Raw genomic sequence first — 19,245 nt, 5'->3', positions numbered from 1 at the left:
AAAAAATATTGCAAGCGGCTAGAAAAACCCAATTCAAGTATCAAGGAGCCACAATAAGGATCACCCAGGATCTGGCAGCATCCACATTAAAAGATCGAAGGGCCTGGAATATGATATTCCGAAAGGCTAAGGAACTTGGTATGCAACCAAAAATAACTTACCCAGAGAGAATGAGCATCTTTTTCCAGGGAAGAAGATGGACATTCAACGAAGTAAGCGAATTTCATCTATTTCTGATGAAAAAACCAGAACTTAACAAAAAGTTTGATCTACAAATATAGAACTCAAGAGAAATCTAAAAAGGTAAAGATTAATCTTGGGAACTATATTTTGACTATATAGATGTATAAAGAATACATGTATACCTTGTTCTAGAAATTGATGTGGAAAGGACATTGTACCAGAAAAAGGGTAAAGTGGGGGTAGTACATCTCATGAAGAGGCATAGGAAACCTATTATATCTGAGAGAAAGAATGGAGGGGGATGAATATAGTGGGTATCTTACTGCCTTCAGAATTGGCTTTAAGTGAAAAATCTTAAGACATATTCAATCTATGGTGAAACTTCTCCCATCTCATTGAAAAGTGAGAAGGGAAAAGTGGAAAGGGAAGGAATAAGCTAAGCGGAAGGGAATACGGGAACTGGGAGGGAAAGGGGTAAGATAGGGGGAGGAACTCTAAGGCGGGGGGAGGGACACTAAAAAGGGAGGGCTGTGAGAAGCAAGGGGTGCTCACAAGCTTAATACTTGGAAGGGGGGGAAAGGGGAAAGAAGGGAGGAAAGCATAAACCGGGGTTAACAAGATGGCAAGTAATACAGAATTGGTCATTCTAACCATAAACGTGAACGGGGTAAACTCCCCCATAAAGAGGAAGCGGTTAGCAGAATGGATTAAAAGCCAGAATCCTACAATATGTTGTTTACAGGAAACACACCTGAAGCGGGGAGATACATGCAGGTTAAAGGTAAAAGGTTGGAGCAAAATCTACTATGCTTCAGGTGAAGTCAAAAAAGCAGGGGTAGCCATCCTGATCTCAGATCAAGCTAAAGCAAAAATTGACCTAATTAAAAGAGATAAGGAAGGACACTATATCTTGCTAAAGGGTAGCATGGATAATGAAGCACTATCTATATTAAACATATATGCACCAAGTGGGGTAGCATCTAAATTCTTAAAAGAGAAACTAAGAGAGCTGCAAGAAGAAATAGACAGTAAAACTATAATAGTGGGAGATCTTAACCTTGCACTCTCAGAATTAGATAAATCAAACCACAAAATAAATAAGAAAGAAGTCAAAGAGGTAAACAGAATACTAGAAAAGTTAGATATGATAGATCTCTGGAGAAAATGTAATGGAGACAGAAAGGAATACACTTTCTTTTCAGCAGTTCATGGAACCTATACAAAAATTGACCATATATTAGGACATAAAAACCTCAAACTCAAATGTAGTAAGGCAGAAATAGTAAATGCATCCTTTTCAGACCACGATGCAATGAAAATTACATTCAACAAAAAAGCAGGGGGAAGTAGACCAAAAAATAATTGGAAACTAAATAATCTCATACTAAAGAATGATTGGGTGAAACAGCAAATCATAGACATAATTAATAACTTCACCCAAGAAAACGATAATAATGAGACATCATACCAAAATGTATGGGATGCAGCCAAAGCGGTAATAAGGGGAAATTTCATATCTCTAGAGGCCTATTTGTATAAAATAGAGAAAGAGAAGGTCAATGAATTGGGTTTGCAATTAAAAATGCTAGAAAAGGAACAAATTAAAAACCCCCAGTCAAACACTAAACTTGAAATTCTAAAAGTAAAAGGTGAGATCAATAAAATTGAAAGTAAAAAAACTATTGAATTGATTAATAAAACTAAGAGTTGGTTCTATGAAAAAACCAACAAAATAGACAAACCCTTAGTAAATCTGATTAAAAAAAGGAAAGAGGAAAATCAAATTGTTAGTCTTAAAAATGAAAAGGGAGAACTCACCACTAACGAAGAGGAAATTAGAGCAATAATTAGGAGTTACTTTGCCCAACTTTATGCCAATAAATTCGACAACTTAAATGAAATAGAAAAATACCTCCAAAAATACAGCTTGCCCAAACTAACAGAGGAAGAAGTAAATATCCTAAACAGTCCCATCTCAGAAAAAGAAATAGAACAAACTATCAATCAACTCCCTAAGAAAAAATCCCCAGGACCAGATGGATTTACATGTGAATTCTACCAAACATTTAAAGAACAATTAACTCCAATGTTATATAAACTATTTGAAAAAATAGGGATTGAAGGAGTCCTACCAAACTCCTTTTATGACACAGATATGGTACTGATACCTAAACCAGGTAGGCTGAAAACAGAGAAAGAAAATTATAGACCAATCTCCCTAATGAATATTGATGCTAAAATCTTAAATAAAATATTAGCAAAAAGATTACAGAAAATTGTCACCAGGATAATACACTATGACCAAGTAGGATTTATACCAGGAATGCAGGGCTGGTTCAATATTAGGAAAACTATTAGCATAATTGACTATATCAATAACCAAACAAACAAAAACCACATGATCATCTCAATAGATGCAGAAAAAGCATTTGATAAAATCCAACATCCATTCCTAATAAAAACACTTGAGAGCATAGGAATAAATGGACTTTTCCTTAAAATAGTCAGGAGCATATATTTAAAACCATCAGTAAGCATCATATGCAATGGGGAAAAACTGGAACCTTTCCCAGTAAGATCTGGAGTGAAGCAAGGTTGCCCACTATCACCATTATTATTTAATATCGTATTAGAAACACTAGCCTCGGCAATAAGAGTCGAGAAAGATATTAAAGGAATTAGAGTAGGCAATGAGGAAACCAAACTATCACTCTTTGCAGATGATATGATGGTATACCTAGAGAACCCCAGAGATTCTACCAAAAAGCTATTGGAAATAATTCATAATTTTAGCAAAGTAGCTGGCTACAAAATAAATCCCCATAAATCCTCAGCATTTTTATACATCACCAACAAAACCCAACAGCAAGAGATACAAAGAGAAATTCCATTCAGAATAACTGTTGATACCATAAAAAATTTGGGAATCTATCTACCAAAGGAAAGTCAGGAATTATATGAGCAAAATTATAAAAAAGTCTCCACACAAATAAAGTCAGACTTAAATAATTGGAAAAATATTAAGTGCTCTTGGATCGGCCGAGCGAACATAATAAAGATGACAATACTCCCTAAACTAATCTATTTATTTAGTGCTATACCAATCAGACTTCCAAGAAAATATTTTATTGATCTAGAAAAAATAACAACAAAATTCATATGGAACAATAAAAAGTCGAGAATCTCAAGGGAATTAATGAAAAAAAAATCAAATGAAGGTGGCCTAGCTGTACCTGATCTAAAATTATATTATAAAGCAGCAGTCACCAAAACCATTTGGTATTGGCTAAGAAATAGATTAGTGGATCAGTGGAAAAGGCTAGGCTCACAAGACAGAATAGTCAATTATAGCAATCTAGTGTTTGACAAACCCAAAGCCCCTGGGAAAAGAATTCATTATTTGATAAAAACTGCTGGGATAATTGGAAATTAGTATGGCAGAAATTAGGCATGGACCCACACTTAACACCATATACCAAGATAAGATCAAAATGGGTCTATGACCTAGGCATAAAGAACGAGATTATAAATAAATTAGAGGAACATAGAATAGTTTATCTCTCAGACTTGTGGAGGAGAAAGAAATTTGTGACCAAAGATGAACTAGAGACCATTACTGATCACAGAATAGAAAATTTCGATTACATCAAATTAAAAAGCCTTTGTACAAATAAAACTAATGCAAACAAGATTAGAAGGGAAGCAACAAACTGGGAAAACATTTTCACAGTTAAAGGTTCTGATAAAGGCCTCATTTCCAAAATATATAGAGAACTGACTCAAATTTATAAGAAATCAAGCCATTCTCCAATTGATAAATGGTCAAAGGATATGAACAGACAATTTTCAGAGGATGAGATTGAAACTATTACCACTCATATGAAAGAGTGTTCCAAATCATTATTGATCAGAGAAATGCAAATTAAGACAACTCTGAGATACCACTACACACCTGTCAGATTGGCTAAGATGACAGGAAAAAATAATGATGAATGTTGGAGGGGATGCGGGAAAACTGGGACACTAATGCATTGTTGGTGGAGTTGTGAACGAATCCAACCATTCTGGAGAGCAATCTGGAATTATGCCCAAAAAATTATCAAAATGTGCATACCCTTTGATCCAGCAGTGTTTCTATTGGGCTTATATCCCAAAGAAATACTAAAGAAGGGAAAGGGACCTGTATGTGCGAAAATGTTTGTAGCAGCCCTGTTTGTAGTGGCTAGAAACTGGCAAATGAATGGATGCCCATCAATTGGAGAATGGCTGGGTAAATTGTGGTATATGAATGTTATGGAATATTATTGTTCTGTAAGAAATGACCAGCAGGATGAATACAGAGAGGCTTGGAGAGACCTACATGAACTGATGCTAAGTGAAATGAGCAGAACCAGGAGATCATTATACACTTCGACAACGATATTGTATGAGGACATATTTTGATGGAAGTGGATTTCTTTGACAAAGAGACCTGAGTTTCAATTGATAAATGACGGACAAAAGCAGCTACACCCAAAGAAAGAACACTGGGAAACGAATGTGAACTATCTGCATTTTTGTTTTTCTTCCCGGATTATTTATACCTTCTGAATCCAATTCTCCCTACGCAACAAGAGAACTGTTCGGTTCTGCAAACATATATTGTATCTAGGATATACTGCAACATATCCAACATATAAAGGACTGCTTGCCATCTAAGGGAGGGGGTGGAGGGAGGGAGGGGAAAAAAAATCGGAACAGAAATGAGTGTCAATATAATGTAATTATTAAATAAAAAATTAAAAAAAAAAGAAATGTAAAAAAAAAAAAAAGAAAAGAAAAAGGCAGTAACTGCCACCAATCCTAAAAAAAAAAAAAAAAGATTGTTGTTCTTCAGTCTGGAAGAGGACCAAAATGACATTACTGTGTTGCAGTAAAGGTACCACGTGAGTGCCTGTGGTTAATCAGACCAATCTGAGCTGGGAAGGCTCTACCACAGGGGAGCTACCAATTGTCTATAAGAACATTTGGACAAAGATGTCTCTAGACCCATTCATTTAAGAGAGGAGAGTAGATGCAGATGAGACAGGAGAGGCTCTTGTAGGGCATCTCATAAGTTTTTCTAGCCATTTTCTAATGGGTGAATACTTGGCTTTACTTCTAATTCCCCACAATATGTGCTAAAATAAATGTTGATATCTATCAATCTTTTACCTTTGGCTTCCTTAGGATATATGTGTAGTTGTGGGACCAGTGGTTGAAAAGGTATGGACAGTTCCATCATTCTTCTTAAATAATTCTAAATTGGTATATAAATTATTATATCATTTCATGGTGCCACTAATCATGTATTGTATTCCAATGACAGGGCAACTACAAGTAGTACATTGAACAGAGCACCTAGCCTGGAGTCAGGAAGACTCATTTTTCTGAATTCAAATCTAGATTCAGACACTTACTAGCTGTGTGACCCTGGGCAAGTCACTTAATCCAGTTTGCCTTAGTTTTTCATCTGTAAAACAAGAGAAGGAAATGGCAAACCACTCTAGTATCTTGACAAGAAAATCCCAAATGAAGTCAGGAAGAACCAGACATGACTAAAAAGTGACTTAATTTCCCTGGTTCTTTCAAAATTGTTGGTTCCTATTTTTTTCTCATATTTTCTGAGTACAGATGAAAATTCAGAATGATTTAAATTTGTATTTCTCTTATCACTTGTGATTTGGAGTATGTTTTCATGTGGTTACATTTAGGTTTCAGTTCTTATGAAAACTTTCTATCTTTTTTTGGGGGGGGGGGTGAAATGGCTCTTGGCAATACACACATATAAACACATGTACACATGTGTGGCACTTCTCTATATACTTTGGAAACTTGGATCTTTTTATAAATATTTAATTACTAAAGTCCCAATGCAAGTTTTTAAGGAGAGTCATGATCTAAATCTTAGGAAGATTATGTTAGCATCTGTATGAATGATAGATTGAAAACAAAAGAGACAAGGCTGGAAGATCAATTAGGATGCTTTTGCAATAGTCCAGACAAGAGACTATTAGGATCTATACTGAGGAGGCACCATGAAATAACCTAACCATTCATATGCCAACTTGGAATTATTGAAGAAGAGTGATGAGAATGTGAGAATGAAAATGTGAGAAATTTTAAGCAGATGGAATCCACAAGACTTAATTACTGCTAAGAAACAGGAGCAGGAGTAAAGGAAAATGGAAGAGTCAGAGGTAACTCTGAGATTAGAGAGGATCTCCATGGAGGTGGGAGGCACATATTTATTACACATTGCACATGTATTCAGACTATCTCAATTCATTTGTTGCTTGTACTGATTTTTCTTTTTTTTCTGTATAAAAATAGTGTTTGATTTATGGGATCATTCTCTGAAAGAGGAAGATGGAGGGATTGGGGGAGGGAATTATGATGATATAAAAATAAAAGATATTAATAAAATTTATAAAAAATAATTTTGTTCTCCAGGTGTATGTTTTCCTATTTATACTTCATATGGCATAGGATCAATAGAAATATAGATTTAGAGCTGAAGGAGATCTTTGAGATCATCTGGTCCAATCCCTTTATTTTATGGAGGAAGAAATTGAGACTCAAGAATGATGAACAGGATTTGAACTCCACTCCAGCTTCAGCATGCTTTCTCCTGCATCACACTTTTTCATAATTTTACCAAGGGAGAGATAAGGGCTGGATAAGCAGATTTAAAAATTACCGGTGTAGAAATGATCATTGAATCCATGGATTTAATAGGCACAAAGATGGGAAGAGAAAAGAATTCCAAGCAAGGGAACAGTTTTAATGTGTGTGTGTGTGTGTGAGAGAGAGAGAGAGAGAGAGAGAGAGAGAGAGAGAGAGAGAGAGAGAGAAGTGGAAATGAAAGGTATAATTTATGTTTCCTCCTAATGAATACTTTCCTTGGCTGGATCCTAAATCCCAAATTAATCTGAATTTAATATCTTAATAATCATAAGAAAGATCCAGGAGCTGGAAGAAAAAAAGAAAACTCCCAGGCTTTTAAAGCGTTCTTTTAGATTAAGAAGTTGTCCATTGAAAGACCTAAGAATGGGGCAACTAGGTGGTGCAGTGGACTAGCCCTGGAGTCAGGAGATTTATTACTCTGGACAAGTCACTTAATCCAAATTGCCTCAAAAAAAAAAAAAAGACTTAAAATTGCTGATAAATACAATGACCTACCATATTTCCAGAAGACCCATGGTGAAACATGCCATCTATCTCTAAATAAGAGAAGTGATACATGCAAAGTACAGATTGAGGGGTTTGTATTTATGTATGCATGTATATTTGTATACATTTATAAGTGCATGCATATCTGTGTGTATATGTATGTGTACATGAGTATATACATATATGTATACATATAAGAAGCAACTGGATGGCTCAGTGGAAAGAGCATTGGCTCTGGAATAAGGAAGATTTGAGTTCATATCCAGTGTAAGATATTCACTAGCTGTGTGATCCTGGGCAATTCATGGCCCCTGTTTGTTTAAATCCACTGGAGAAAGAAATGGCCAAACATTCCAGTATCTTTGCCAAGAAAACCCTATATGGGGGGTCACAAAAAGTCAGATTCGACTGAATAATATATACATATGTGTGTATGAATATGTATATGTGTGTGTGGATGACATGGCCAACACAGTAATTTGTTTTTACTTGACTATATTTTTGTAATGATTTTTTGAGGGGGAGAATTGCTTCCTGAATAGGAAGGGGTTTTAGAAATTGAAGAAAGAGAATGTGGAGCTGATATTGAATTTAAGAATAATTTTTAAAGGCTAAGAGGTTATCATTGGGTGATAAGTTTTCTCTACCATCCCCATTTTCTCTTTGATCACTTCAGCCAGTAATGGATCATTTCCTACATATATCAGTTTCATCATCCCACCATAGCTGATAACTGACCCCAGGCTAGAAGAAAATTTCTTTAAAAATTGGCATAGGTGGTAAGAGTGGCTCTGGGCTTCAAAAGTCTAAGAAAAGGAAATCTAAAAAGCACAAAGTCATATACCTGGGCAGAATAGAAGACACATAACCAATGATTTCACTTTTTGTTTAAAGCCATTCCAGTGGGTGCTTCCTGCAAGTAGTTCAATTCTGCTAATATTCTATGGTCTTATGGTTCTGTTAGTTCCACTACGGTATGTGCCACAGTGATACTGACACTATCCCCACGAAATCAAACTTTGGCTCCATTTGCCCCCATCCACAAACATTCCTGAAAAATATCATAATATCATTCAAATATCATTTGTGTCTGGTCTCGATATTCATAACAAGCATTTAGTGTAACAATGAATATGAGGTACAGGAAAACCATTATTTTCCCCATGGGAAAATTCAATACAGAAGTGATTTGGGAAAAAAAATACTCCCCTTTGTTTTCCTGGACTTGGACTCATTAGTCTTTTTCTTCCTAATCGACTTTATGCTTCTGTAGCTTTACTCCCAGAAAGAATAGAATTTTTGTCTGGATTTGTTTTCTTAAATAGCATCTGTCATACTTAAGACATTATTGATAACAAGCCTTTTAAAGACCAGATTACAAGCACTCAGCACACCTTTCTGAGAACCTGGGATGACAGCATGGGCAATGAAGTGATGAGCATAAGTCTTGAAATGGGATAGAGATGGGTTTTGGTGACTATCAATGGATAATAACCACAGAAAGATAGAAGTGATGGAGATGCTCTCCCCTGAAGCTATGCAGTCAATTGCTCAAGGCTAGGGATGCAGGATGTATTAAAAAAGAGTGCTAGACTAAAAAGCAGAATAACTAGGTTCTAGTGTCTGTTCTGCTACCAGTTATCTTTCATTTCGCCTCATAGTCTCAGTTTTTTCCATTGTAAAAATGAGGTATTAGAATAGATGATTCCTAAGGCCCCTTAAAACCCTAGGATGCTTTATCTGGGAGCTCAGAACATTAATTTCTTTCCTGAGATATTTTCTTTTCCAGGTCCCCAAATGTAATAGGAGAGCAAATGGAGCTCTTGGGGAGAATATAACATAAAAAATCCTTTCTCTGCTTATGTACCATCTCTTTGAGGGACCTAATTGGCTTTAATGGGTTCAGGTATCAACTCGCTGCAGATGACTCCCAGATCCATATATATCCAACTCTAGTCTTTCTCCTGAGTTCTAGCCTCATAATGACAACTTTCCAATGGCCATCTACATCTAGATATTCCATAAGGATCTCAAACACATGTCCTAGATGGGATTCATCAGCTCGGTGGATGCCCATCAGCTATTGGAGAATAGCTGAATAAGTTATGGTATATGAATATTATGGAATATTATTGTTCTATAAAAAATGATGAGCAGGTTAATTTCAGAAAAGTCTGGAAAGAATTACATGAATAGATGCTAAGTGAAGTGAGTAGAACCAGGAGAACATTATACACAACAACAACAAGATTATACAGTGATCAATTCTGGTGGATATGAATCTTTTCAACTATGAGGTGATTAAGGCCGGTTCCATGGTCTTGTGATGAAGAAAGCCATCTGCAGCCAGAGAGAGAACTGTGAGAACTGAGTATGGATCACAAAATAGTATTTTCACTTTTTTATTGTTGTTTGTTGGCATTTTATTTTCTTTCTCAATTTTTCCTTTTTGATTTGATTTTTCTTGTGCAGCATGATATTTGTGGAAATATGTATAGAGGAATTGCACATGTTTAACATATATTGGATTACTTGCTGTCTATGGGAAGGGATGGGAGAAAGGAAGGGAAAAAATTGGGGAATACAAGATTTGGGGATACAATGTTGAAAACTATCTATACATATGTTTTAAAAAATAAAAACCTTTAATAAAAATTTTAAAAAACAAGATGGGATTCATCAATCAACCAACAAGCATTTATTAAGCACCTAATACGTGCTAGATCCTGGGGGCTACAAAGACAAAAGTAAAACAGTTTCAACCTTGAAGGAGCTTCCAGTCTTAAATAACTTATCACCTCTCTAGCTCCTCAAATACCCCTCCCAACTCATCCCTCCTCCATCTTTCCCGGCACACAGGTTCACAGCCTGGTGTCATCCCCCATGATTTTCTCTCCTTCCACCCCCCATCCCCAATATTTGCCAAATTTGATCCATTTTACCTCCACAATGTATATCTCATCCAATATCTTCTCTCTACTCACTCAGCCTTAGGTCAGATCATTATTACTTCTCAATTGAACAGTTTCTAGTCACCTAATAAGCCTCTTTATTTCTACTCTCTCCCCTCTTCAATCTATGCTCTACATAAATTCTAAATTAATATTCCTGATACTAAATTAATATTGCTAATATTTCTAAATTAATATTTCACAGGTCTAATAATGTCAATCACAGGCTCAAAAATCTTCAATGAATTCCTATTATTTCTAGGATAGAATTAAACTCATTTCCTTGGCATTTAAAGCTTTCCACAAAATTTGTTTTGCATGACTTCATATTTATAATGGATTTTGGATTTCTTCTCGATGGGTATGGGTGGGGGAAAGGAAGAGAGAAAAAGGGAGAGCATCTGAAACTGAAAATAAAATAAAACTGAATTTTAAAAAATAAGGCTCTCTATAAACTGATTCCCACCTGCCTTTCCAGATTTAATTTATATTTTATTACTTCCCCTTTTTTGATCTCTATTCCAGACAAACTGGCCTGTTTCCCTAACTCACTATGCTGAATGATAACTTATAGATTTCATGACTGTTAACTGTCTCCATTCCTATAGCCTTTAACACCTTCTCCAGGTCTGGAATACATACCCTTCCCCCTTTTATCTTAAAGAATCTTTAGCTTTCTTTCTGTTCAAATCCAGAGCTCAAACCTTGCTAACTCCTGATTCCTCCCCCTCATTGAAATTTCTCTCCTAAAATTCCATTGCACTATTCATTTGGGCAGGGACCGTTTTCTCTTTTTTTGTCTGTTGATCTCCAGAATAACTTCACAAAGGTCTTTGAACTGAATTGAATTGAAATGAAATGAACTGAGTTGCAGCCTGTTCATTCCAAACTTTGCTTAAACTATTTCCTTGCTCAGAATTGTTTCTTCCTCCCTTCTTCCTATCTATTAAAATCCTATTAAAACTCATCCCACTATTGCCATTCCTTTCTTCAAGTAGCCTTTTCTATTACACTGATTTCATTTAAAAATCACTAAGCCTTACTATATGCATGTAGAAAAGACACTGAGCTCTATCTTCTCTCAACTAATACACTCATTGTCTGGTCCAATTCTCTCATTTTATATATACTGCATGATCCAGAACCCCAAGATTTGAGATTTCATGAACTAGAATAAATCCTGGGGACTATCCCCCCCACAAAATCAAACTTTGCCTCCATTTGGCCCCATCCATTTCTGAATATATCAGAATGTATTTCAAATATCGTTTGGGTCTGGTCTCCATATTCATAACAAGCACTCAGGGTAACAATGGATATGAGAAACAGGAGAGCCATTATTTTCCCCATAGGAAATGCAGAAAACACATAAAACATTCAAAACACATCATAAATAATGAATATGTTTTCCCCCTTTAAATGAAAAGTCTTACCTTTCTCTCTGTTCTGAATCCTCAAATTCAGAACAGGCTTCTATGTATCACACTCCTGTAGGAAAAGAATTGCATCTTCAGAGACAAGCATCAAACAATCCATGAGTCTCCTTGTCAAAATAGGAAAAGCCTTATGGTGCCATCCTGAAGGCTTAAGATTCCCTTAGGAAGGGGAGGAATAACACTTGGAGCTATCCCTTAAAAAAGATGAGAGTTAAAATAATTGAAGGATACTATTTTGCTTTTGCATCCAAAAAAAAAAAATAGAGGTCTCCTAAGATCAGGAATAAAGTCATACTTTAAGAATGTGGACATTTTAAAGATACTGGGGAAAAAAGAGGAAAGAAGTGGGAGAGTGTACAATTTAAATGTCTCTACTGGGGTCTGTATCCCAAAGAAATAATAAAAGAGGGAAAAGAGTTCACATGTGTAAACATGTTTGTGGCAGCCCTTTTTGTAATGGCAAGGAATTGGAAACTGAGTGGATGCCCATCAGATGGAGAATGGCTGAATAAGTTAAGGTATATGAATGTTATGAAATACTATAGTTCTACAAGAAATGATGAGCAGGCTGATTTTGGAAAAGCTGGAAAAAATTACATGACCTGATTCTGAGTGAAGTGAGCAGAACCAAGAGAACATTGTATACAGTAACAACAAGATTATGTAATGATCAACTGCTATAAAAAGGCTCTTTTCAACAATGGAGAGGGAGGGAGAAAAATTCAAAACACCATGTTTTGCTAAAGCAAATGTTGAAAACTATCTTTGGGGGACTTCTGGCCAAGATGGCAGAGAGGAGACACACAGCTGCGTAAGTTCCGCATTTTCTCTCAGAATCCATTTCATGAAAAGCCTCTGAATTAATGCTTGACTGAAAAAAAAAAACCCACAAATAGTTACCAAGAGAAGATATCCCTTCTTTGCAGATGATGTGATGGTATACCTAGAGAACCCCAGAGATTCTACTAAAAAGCTATTAGAAATAATTCATAATTTTAGCAAAGTAGCTGGATATAAAATAAATCCCCATAAATCCTCAGCATTTTTATACATCATCAACAAAACCCAACAGCAAGAGATACAAAGAGAAATTCCATTCAGAATAACTGTTGATAGCATAAAATATTTGGGAATCTATCTACCAAAGGAAAGTCAGGAATTATACGAGCAAAATTACAAAAAAATCTCCACACAAATAAAGTCAGACTTAAATAATTGGAAAAACATTAAGTGCTCTTGGATAGGCCGAGCGAATATAATAAAAATGACAATACTCCCTAAACTAATCTATTTATTTAGTGCTATACCAATCAGACTTCCAAGAAAATATTTTAATGATCTAGAAAAAATAACTACAAAATTCATATGGAACAATAAAAAGTCGAGAATCTCAAGGGAATTAATGAAAAAAAATCAAATGAAGGTGGCCTAGCTGTACCTGATCTAAAATTATATTATAAAGCAGCAGTCACCAAAACCATTTGGTATTGGCTTAGAAATAGATTAGTTGATGAGTAGAAAAGGTTAGGTTCACAAGACAGAATAGTCAACTATAGCAATCTAGTGTTTGACAAACCCAAAGATCCTAACTTTTGGGATAAGAATTCATTATTTGATAAAAACTGCTGGGATAACTGGAAATTAGTATGGCAGAAATTAGGCATGGACCCACACTTAACACCATATACCAAGATAAGATCAAAATGGGTCCATGACCTAGGCATAAAGAACGAGATGATAAATAAATTAGAGGAACATAGGATAGTTTATCTCTCAGACTTGTGAAGAAGAAAGAAATTTGTGACCAAAGATGAACTAGAGGCCATTACTGATCACAAAATAGAAAATTTTGATTACATCAAATTAAAAAGCCTTTGCACAAACAAAACTAATGCAAACAAGATTAGAAGGGAAGCAACAAACTGGGAAAACATCTTCACAGTTAAAGGTTCTGATAAAGGCCTCATTTCCAAAATATATAGAGAACTGACCCAAATTTATAAGAAATCAAGCCATTCTCCAATTGATAAATGGTCAAAGGATATGAACAGACAATTTTCAGATAATGAAATTGAAACTATTACCACTCATATGAAAGAGTGTTTCAACTCACTATTGATCAGAGAAATGCAAATTAAGACAACTCTGAGATACCACTACACACCTGTCAGATTGGCTAGAGTGACAGGGAAAAATAATGTGGAATGTTGGAGGGGATGTGGGAATTGTTGGTGGAACTGTGAACACATCCAACCATTCTGGAGAGCAATTTGGAACTATGCTCAAAAAGTTATCAAACTGTGCATGACTTTGATCCAGCAGTGTTACTACTGGGCTTATAGCCCAAAGAGATACTAACGAAGGGAAAGGGACCTGTATGTGCCAAAATGTTTGTGGCAGCCCTGTTTGTAGTGACTAGAAACTGGAAAATGAATGGATCCCCATCAATTGGAGAATGGTTGGGTAAATTGTGGTATATAAATGTCATGGAATATTATTGTTCTGTAAGAAATGACCAGCAGGATGAATACAGAGAGGGTTGGAGAGACTTACATGAACTGATGCTAAGTGAAATGAGCAGAACCAGGAGATTATTATATACTTCAACAACGATACTGTATGAAGATGTATTCTGATGGAAGTGGATTTCTTTGACAAAGAGACCTAACTCCGTTTCAATTGATCAATAATGGACAGAAGTAGCTACACCCAAAGAAATAACACTGGGAAATGAATGCAAACTATTTGCACTTTTGTTTTTCTTCCTGGGTTATTTCTACCTTCTGAATCCAATTCTCCCTGTGCAACAAGAGATTTGTTTGGTTCTGCACACATATATTGTATCTAGGAGATACTGCGACATATTTAACATATATAGGACTGCTTGCCATCTGGGGAAGGAGGTGGAGAGAGAGGGGGGGAAAATCAGAACAGAAATGAGTGCAAGGGATAATGTTGTAAAAAATTACCCAGGCATGGGTTCTGTCAATAAAAAGTTATTATAAAAAAAGAAAGAAAGAAAAATATGGAAAAGGTGAAAATTATTTGCATAATAAAGAACCAGGAAATAAAAAAAAACTATCTTTGCATGCATTTGGAAAAATGAAATGCTATTGGAAAAAAATTAAGGCTGAATACATGAGCTTCATGTAGTTGATGTCATCAGATGTGTGTAGATACAAAAAACCATTGCCAATAATGGTAGAAGTGCGATGGGAACTCTGAGTTTCAAGGATAAATATAATCCACAGGGCTCAGAATCAGCAGACTCCAAGACTTCTCTTGTGTAAGCCACAGAGGCACAGGAGAATACAGAATCACAAGTAGTGAACTGAACTAAAAGAATCAGAGACAATCAGTTAAGAGATGGAACAGTACAGAATCCCAATCTACTTGGAGAGGTAGAGGACCAAGCAAATGGAAGGTAGTATCATAAGAACATCAGGTAATCATTGGATTAACAAGTTCACCTTCTATTATAATTGTGGATTAGATGGACATACTTACATTGAATGTGCTGACAAAGAGAACACAGTCTTGATCATGAAGAAGTTAAAATCTTCTGATCCAAATTCAAGAAATCAGAACAGGGTTAGAAAAAGATGCCACTTTGGAGTCCAAGGACAATCACATTGACCTCATCATCAGTTCCCAATGGGTCTATTATTCCACCTAGACTCATAGTACCTTGTGCATAAGTAAATATAACAATCAAAAATGTAGGTGGCAATGCTGTCCTGGACAATTTACAATCATTTTTCCATCTTTTTATGGCAGGTATTTGGGTAAAATACCATTAAAGCCTACAACAGGGACTTGGACTTAGTGGTTTGAATGATAAACATTATCTATACCTGAGATATAGCCAAATGAACTTGAAATTTTCCAAGGAAGTTATCGGTGTCAACAAAAATTGGACACTCTGGATCTGGTATGTCTAAACCCTCCAGTATTCATTAATAGTCAGTACTAATTAGAAATAATACTAGTCTTCAATATTTTAACAAGATATTGTAAGCAACAAACTAGAGCCCAGTTCCTACACATTTTGATATTCCATGAAGACTGTGCAAAGGCTGTACAAGAGAATAGAGGCAAGAGATTCTGGTGAACATCACAGAAGCCCTAAATATTCACTTTCTGTGCTAAATCCTGAGGTTTAACTTTGGGGACTCACTAGTACCACAAAAGTAGAATGATAGATTGAAATTGGAACTCAGCAAGAAGAGATGTTTCCTTGCAGGAGTGGGATGTGGGATATACTTGAGATACAACAGTGAGATACAATTCACTGATTCTTGATCATTCAGAGAAAGATCAGAGGATTCCCCTACGATGGATGTACAATCCAGCAGGTCATATGCATCATCCATAGTGATAGTGCCTAAGAAAAATGAAAAGATTCAATCTAAATTTTGAACCAAAAGGCTAAAATGGACTAGTACACAATGCCATGGGAGCAAAATAGTTGCCTGCTGAACATTCAGTAGTCTTCAGTTCTAGACCTGCATAGTATATATTCTACCAGATTTCTATACCTGAGAGAAGGCAGGAATAAAACTGTTTTCATCATTTAAGGGAGTTTCAAATTAGGATACTGTTGGAAAGCTAAGCTATACAAAGTAAATGAGATTTGACAGCATATTAGTTTACAAAATGATCTCAGAGAATGGAGAGGTTCCCATCTAACTATTCACCACCATCACTTATTGATCACAGAAGAATCAGTTGGATTTCCTGATGAACAGGTAAAGAGAATTGATAAGAAAAGACTGACAAAAAGAAATAATCCACTAGCTGTACAAAGACTTTCTGACACAGATATGTAGACTTAAAGTGAAGTCCAGTGAAGGAAATTGTATTATCAATGGGAGAACAGAGGCAATTCCTTTCACATCCCAAACTGCTACAGAAACTCATAAGTACATATTCAGTCCATGATAGCCAAATTGGAATGGTTGTCAAACTAAACAATTCTACAATGATGTTGATGGTCAGCCCATACCAACTAGCTCAGATACAGGAAGTGAGAAATCAATCAATATTATGAGAACAAAGCCTACTAATCACTAAGCTTAATTATGATGTTGCAGGTAAATTTGAAAACATGCATATCTCTAGATAATTATCTAGATAAAAATCTGTTAGAGATTAAAGTGTTTTTCATGGAATTGAATGCATTTACTGCTGTACATGTGAATTTCTGCATGATTAAGAATGCTTGTTTTTATGTTGCTGTTATGTTCCTTTGACTATGCTTTGTGTTATATTCATGCTATTATATGTAGACCTATTGATATTGTATTAGCTAGCTAGTTTTGCTTTACTAATTAATGAGGCTTACTGCTTTTTTCTTATCTTTTTTTATTTTTTTAATAATTATAACTTTTTATTGACAGAACCCATGCTAGAGTAATTTTTTACAACATTATCCCTGCACTCACTTCTGTTCCGACTTTTCCCCTCCCTCCCTCCACCCCCTCCCCCAGATGGCAAGCAGTCCTACACATGTTCAATATGTTACCGTATATCCTAGATACAATATGTGTGTGTAGAACCGAACAGTTTTCTTGTTGCACAGGAAGAATTGGATTCAGAAGGTAGAAATAACCCGGGAAGAAAAACCAAAATGCAAACAGTTTACATTCATTTCCCAGTGAGCTTTCTTTAGGTGTAGTTGCTTCTGTTCATCATTGATCAATGAGGCTTACTGCTTTTGAATAATTTCTGGGTAGCAGGATATACATAGGGCAGTTAGGTGACATGGTGGATAGAGTTCTGGTCTTGGATGCAGGAAGACTCCTCTTCATGAATTCAAATCTGGCATTAGACTCTGACTGCATGATCCTGAGGAGGTCACTTATGCTGCTTGCCTTCATCTGTAGTCTTTAGTTCTAGACCTGCATAGTATATATTCTACCAGATTTCAATACCTAAGAGAAGGCAGGAATAAAGCTGTTTTCAGTATTTTCTGAGAAGGAAATGGCAAAGCACTCCCAAAACAAAGTCATAAAGATTTAGAGACCACTTGAAATGATTCAACAACAACAACATGGATATGTATGTACTTCCAAAAGGTGCATGTGTTATCTTGCATGTTGTCAATATAATATCTTCACAGGCAGTATCCTCTGTATGGTACTTAGAGGTATATAGCATACCTGTGTGCAGTACCATGTATAGTCTGTATCATGTCACCATGTGCTGTTTGGTTGATGGTTTTTTTGCATATGCTTTTAATGTTAATTTATTTTATTTTAGTTTCAGTAGTACCTAAAATGGGTTGCCTGGGAAATCATCCTTATTATTTTTAAGAGATGATGTTTTTGTTTACATTATATACTTGTGGGTTTTAGATCTGTCTCAGCTGATCTTTGCAAGGAACTGCAGAGTTTTGGCCCAGGGAAGGAATATAACCCTGTCCCAAAACTATTGGCATAGGATACTCTCCTTGGTAAAAATGAATGACCTGCACTGCATAAGGGGAAGGAAGGAGTTGGCTAAAGGTAAAAGCTTCAGTTCTCAGCCAGTCTTTTTTTGGAATTCTCCAAAGGGCAGTTCCCACACACACACCTTGGAGCTTGTGAAGTTTCAAGTTTTCTTTGATAGTAAAGTCCACTTCCAGCTTGATGGAAGGGACTAATCTTACTTCAAGTTGTTGAAGGGAAAGACTCTGGAAAACAAGAAGAGAGCTGGCAGTCTCTATCATGTCCTTATCCCTCTAGAGACTTTGGGGAGTTTTGCCTTAGGGTGAGATCAGGATTCTTTCTCTTGTTTGAGCTGAGTTATAGCACTCCCAGTGGGAAAGTTCCATCATTCTGTATTATTTGGTATGTATACATATATACATACATATATACATATATTCTGTGGGTATCTTCTCTGATTTCTGTTCTGCTATGATTTGGATAAAGGAGTTTCTTTGTTATTCTGTGTGTATTAGTTATGAAACTGGTATTTGGTGGGAAAGGGATCAATCTTTGAATATAGAGCTTGGGTTCTCTCATCCCCCCAAAAATGACAGAGATTAAAAATTAAATGGTATTCAATCATATCCCCTAAATTAATAATATTTAAGGGAAAAGACTAATAAACTTCTAGTCCAGTACTCCTTCCTGAGGAAAGCAAAGTGACCTCCATCCCCAACTTCCTGCTTCTCCTACCAGCTAAAATGAAAGTCTCCCTTGAGGAAAAGTTAGGGGAAAGAAGGAAGGTAGGTTTATTCTGTCTCCCTTTTAGTTACACACAAGAGGTCCTCATGATACATGGGGTTCACTATATTCTTCTTTCTTACACATGGGCCTCTCTAAACTTGTGGATCCCCTCCCCCCATCTTCTTCCTTGCAATAGCTTTAGATATCTTCTGTTCCTTCCTTTTCAAGGGCCCACATCTGTTCTTTGGGGTGATTCTAACTCAAAAGACCAATCACAATCCATAGATCATGGGGGTATTGAGAAGACTGGATCAGTGAGTGCCTGCTTTG

This window comes from Antechinus flavipes, chromosome 3 (assembly GCF_016432865.1).
Source record: "Antechinus flavipes isolate AdamAnt ecotype Samford, QLD, Australia chromosome 3, AdamAnt_v2, whole genome shotgun sequence".
In the NCBI taxonomy this organism is placed as follows: Eukaryota; Metazoa; Chordata; class Mammalia; order Dasyuromorphia; family Dasyuridae; genus Antechinus; species Antechinus flavipes.
Note: the sequence above shows the minus strand (reverse complement) of the source record.